Below are 5,666 nucleotides of genomic sequence, written 5' to 3' on the forward strand. Positions count from 1 at the left end.
TAGTACCATGGAAGACGTTCCCTGCGGTCTTAACAGGTGTCCTGTCATTCTGTCTTTTCTTCTTGTCAGCGTTTTCTATGAAATCCGTTCCTCTCCGATTCTGCGAAGAACCTGTTCATTGCTTACTTTATGAAACCACCTAATTTTCAACATTCGTCTGTGGCACCGCATGTCAACTGCTTCGATTCTCTTCTGTTCTGGTTTTCCCACAGTCCATGTTTCACTATCGTACATTTCTGTGCTCCAAACAATCGTTCTCAGAAATTTATTCTTCAAATTAAAGCCTAGTTGACTTTTCTTGGGCAGGAATGTCCTTTTTGCCATTGCTAGTCTGCTTCAGTGACAGGGTTGTTCTTATCAGAATCGGCAGCAAACCAACACCGAAAACAATAGTTCATGTATAAATGCCGGCGTCGCAAACTGAAGATGAAGAGATAAAGAAAGAATACTGAAAAGGTAATACAGTATGTAAAGGGGGACCGGAACGCTGTTGTAGAGGAAGGAGTAGAAGAAAAGGTTACAGGAGAAAATGGGCTTGGGACAAGGAAGACTAGTTGAGTTCTGTAACAAGTTTCAGCTAGTAACAGCAAATACTCAGTTCAAGAATCACAAGAGGAGGTATACTTCGAAAAGCCCAGGTGATAAGGGAAGATGATTACGTCATGGTCAGACAGAGATTCCGAAATCAAATACTGGATTGTAAGGTGTACCTAGGAGCAGATACAGATTCAGATCACAATATACAGGGTTATTACAAATGATTGAAGCGATTTCACAACTCTACAATAACTTTATTATTTGAGATATTTTCACAATGCTTTGCACACACATACAAAAACTGAAAAAGTTTTTTTAGGCATTCACAAATGTTAGATATGTGCCCCTTTAGTGATTTGGCAGACATCAAACCGATAATCAAGTTCCTCCCACACTCAGCGCAGCATGTCCCCATCAATGAGTTCGAAAGCATCGTTGATGCGAGCTCGCAGTTCTGGCACGTTTCTTGGTAGGGGAGGTTTAAACACTGAATATTTCACATAACCCTACACAAAGAAATCGCATGGGGTTAAGTCGGGAGAGCGTGGAGGCCATGACATGAATTGCTGATCATGATCTCCACCACGACCGATCCATCGGATTTCCTATCTCCTGTTTAAGAAATGCCGAACATCGTGATGGAAGTGCGGTGGAGCACCATCCTGCTGAAAGATGAAGTCGGCGCTGTCAGTCTCCAGTTGTGGCATGAGCCAATTTCCCAGCATGTCCAGATGCACATGTCCTGTAACGTTTTTTTCGCAGAAGAAAAAGGGGCCGTAAACTTTAAACCGTGAGATTTTACAAAACATGTTAACTTTTGGCGAATTGCGAATTTGCTGCACGAATGCGTGAGGATTCTCTACCGCCCAGATTCGCACATTGTGTCTGTTCACTTCACCATTAAGAAAAAATGTTGCTTCATCACTGAAAACAAGTTTCGCACTGAATGCATCCTCTTCAATGAGCTGTTGCAACCGCGCCGAAAATTCAAAGCGTTTGACTTCGTCATCGTGTGTCAGGGCTTGTAGCAATTGTAAACGGTAAGGCTTCTGCTTTAGCCTTTTCCGTAAGATTTTCCAAACCGTCGGCTGTGGTACGTTTAGCTCCCTGCTTGCTTTATTCGTCGACTTCCGCAGGCTACGCGTGAAATTTGCCCGCACGTGTTCAACCGTTTCTTCGCTCACTGCAGGCCGACCCGTTGATTTCCTCTTACAGAGGCATCCAGAAGCTTTAAACTGCGCATACCATCGCCGAATGGAGTTAGCAGTTGGTGGATCTTTGTTGAACTTCGTCCTGAAGTGTCGTTACACTGTTATGACTGACTGATGTGAGTGCATTTCAAGCACGACATATGCTTTCTCGGCTCCTGTCGCCATTTTGACTCACTGCGCTCTCGAGCGCTCTGGCGGCAGACACCTGAAGTGCGGCTTCAGCCGAACAAAACTTTATGAGTTTTTCTACGTATCTGTAGTGTGTCGTGACCATATGTCAATGAATGGAGCTAAAGTGAATTTATGAAATCGCTTCAATCATTTGTAATAGTCCTGTACTAGTGACGAAGACTCGCTGAAGCTTAAGGCATTAGCCAGGAAGAATCAATACGCAAAGAAGTGCGATACGGAAGTGGTACTATGGAATGACCAGCTACGGTTAAATTTCACTAAGGGTGTAGATACAGCTATAAGGAATAGCTCATCAGGCTGTACAGTTGATGAGGAATGGTCATCTCTAAAAGGGGCCATCACGGAAGTTGGGAAGGAAGACATAGGCACAAAGAAGGTAAATGCGAAGAAATCGTAGGTAACAAATGAATTACTTCAATTGATCAATGAAGGGAGTAAATAGAAAAAATTTCCGGGAAACTCAGGAATACAGATATTCTGAGGAATGAAATAAATAGGAAGTGCAGGGAAGCTAAGACGAAATGGCTGCAGGAGAAATGTGAAAACATCGAAAAAGAAATGATTGTCGGAAGGACGGGCTCAGCATACAGAAAAATCAAAGCAGCCTTCGGTGACATTAAAAACAAGGGTGATGACATTAAGAGTGCAACGGGAATTCTACTGTTAAAATCAGAGGACAGAGCGGATAGGTGGAAAGAATACATTGAAACCTCTATGAGGGGGAAGATTTGTGTGATATGATAGCAGAAGAAACAGGAGACGATTTAGAAGCGATAGGGGATCCAGTATTAGAATCAGAATTTAAAGGAGCTTTGGAGGACCAAGTCCGAATACGGCAGAAGGCATAGATAAAATTCTATCAGAATATGGGGGCAGTGGCAACAAAACGACTATCTACGTTGGTGTGTAGAACGCATGTCATACCATCTGACTTTCGGAAAAGAATCATTCACACAATTCTGAAGACGGCAAGAGCTGACAAGTGTGATAATTATCGCACAATCAGGTTAACAGCTCATGCACTCAAGTTGCTTACGAGAATAATACGCAGAAGAATGGGAAAGAAAATTGAGCTAGACGACCAAAGGTAAAGGCAAGAGAGAGGCAATTCTGACATTGCATTAATAATGGAAGCAAGACTAAATAAAAATCAAGACACGTTCATAAGATTTGTCGACCTGAAAAAAGCGTTCGATAATGTAAAATCATGCAAGATGGTCGAAATTCTGAAAAAAGTAGGGGTAAGCTACAGGGAGAGACGGGTCATATACAATATGTACAACAGCCAGAGGAAATAATAAGGTGTTGACGACCAAAAACAAAGTGCTCGTATTAAAAAGGGTGTAAGACAACGATGTAGCCTTTTGCCCATACTGTTCAATCTGAACATCGAAGAAGCAATGATGGAAATAAAGGAAAAGTTCAGGAGTGAAATAAAAATTCAAGATGAAAGGATATCAAAGATACTGTTCGCTGATGACATTGCTACCTTGAGTGAAAGTGAAGAAAAATTACATGAAAGGAATGAACAGTCTAATGAGTACAGAGTATAAACTGAGTCTAAGTCGAAGATAGACGAAGGTAATGGTAAGTAGTGGAAATAAAAACAACGAGTAACTTAACATCAGGATTGATATCCACGAAGTAGATGAAGTTAAGGAATTCTGATACCTAGGCAGTAAAATAACCAATGATGGACGGAGCAAGGACGACATCAAAAGCAAAAAGGGCGTTCCTGACAAAGGGAAGTCTACTAATATCAAATAATGACCTGTAATTAGGGTATTTAGGTTTTTTATGTCCGTAACGCCAGGTAGCGCTCTGCATGAAAATCGCTAGCTGTGCTGTGTGCAGTGTGTGGCTGGCTGGCATTGTTGGAGTATTCTCTATCGTAGTGTTGGGCAGTTGGATGTGGATAGCGCATAGCCTAGGCCAGTTGGAGGTGAGCCGCCAGCGGTGATGGATGTGGAGAGAGAGATGGCACATTTTTGAGCAGACGATCTGGGCGTGTGTCCACCAGAAAAAAGGAAATTTGTTTCATTGGATGTCACAAAATTATATATAATGAATTTTGAAAGCTGTTATGGTAAATACATTGTTTGTTCTGTATAAACATCTTTCATTTGCTAACTATGCCTGTCAGTAGTTAGAATCTTTTATTTAGCTGGCAGTATTGTCGCTCGCTGTATTGCAGTAGTTCCAGTAACGAAGATTTTTGTGACGTGTATGATTCATGAAAGGTATAGGTTATTGTTAGTCAGGGCCATTCTTTTGTTGGGATTATTGAAAGTCAGATTGCGTGGCGCTAGAAATAATGAGTGTCAGTTTAGTGATGATCAGAATAAGTGAAGGGAGAACTGTTAGAGTACGTTGAGCCTGAAAACCAAATAGCATAAGAGGTTTAACAGCACAGTAATTCATAAGTTTTCCAAGGGGACGTTTCAGGCCTTAATCTGAGAAAGAAATTTCTGTGAATGTATGTGTGGATTACAGCATTATATGGTAGTGAATCATGTACTTTGGGAAAACCGGAACAGAAGAGAATCGAAGCATGTGAGATGTCGGGCTACAGACGAATGTTGAAAATTAGGATGACTGATAAGGTGAAGAAAGAGGAGGTTCTGCGCAGAATCGGAGAGGAAAGGAAGATATGGAAAACACTGATAAGGAGAAGGGGCAGGATGTTAAGACATCTGTTAAGACATGAGGGAATGACCTCCATGGTACTAGAGGGAGTTGTAGAAGGCAAAAAGCTATAGAGGAAGCCAGAGATTGGAATACATCCTGCAAATAATTGAGGATGTACGTTCCAAGTGCTGCTTGAGATGAAGGGGGTAGCACAGGATTCGTGGCGGGCCGCATCAAACCAGTCAGAGGACTGACGACCAAAAAAAAAGTCATCAGTCCTGATAAGTTTCCCACTGCTCTCATTTCTGCTACTTCTCATTACTTTTGTCTTTCTTCGATTTACTCTCAATGCACATTCCGTAGTCGTTAGGCTGTCCATTCCATTCAGCAGATCCTGTAATCTTCTCCAATTTCGCTGAAGATAGAAATGTCATCAGCGAATTCTATTATCGATATCCCTTCACCTTAGATTGTTAATTCCACTGTTGAACCTTTCTTTCGTTTTCATCAGTTATTTCTCGGTGCATAGATTGTACAGTTGAGGAGAAACACTGGTTCCCTGTCTTACACCCATTTTAATCCTATCAATTCTTTCTTGGTCTTCCACACTTATTATTCCTTCTGGGCTATTATACATATTGTATATTACCCGTCTCTCTCTGTAGCTTACCCACATTTTCCGCAGAATATCGAACATCTTATACCATTTAACCATGTCGAACGCTTTTTACAGGTCGACAAATTCTATGAATATCTCATGATTTTCCTTTAGTGTTGCCTCCATTATCAACCGCAACGTCAGAATTGCCTCTCTGGTATTTTTATCTTTGCTAAAGCCGAACTGATCGTCATCTAACTCATCGTCAGTTTTCTTCTTCGTTCTTCTGTATATCAGACTTGTCAGCAGCTTGGATGCATGAGCTGTTATGCGGGTTGTACAATAATTCTCGTACTTACCAGCACTTGTTGTCTTCAGAGTTGTGCGGAAGATGTTTTTCGAAAGTCAGATGGTATACCAACAAGCTCATACATTCTACATACCACAGTGAATATTTCTTTTAATGCAACTTCCCACAGTGAGTTAGAAATTCTGATGGG

The sequence above is a fragment of the Schistocerca americana genome, chromosome 2 (genome assembly GCF_021461395.2).
Source record: "Schistocerca americana isolate TAMUIC-IGC-003095 chromosome 2, iqSchAmer2.1, whole genome shotgun sequence".
NCBI lineage: Eukaryota > Metazoa > Arthropoda > Insecta > Orthoptera > Acrididae > Schistocerca > Schistocerca americana.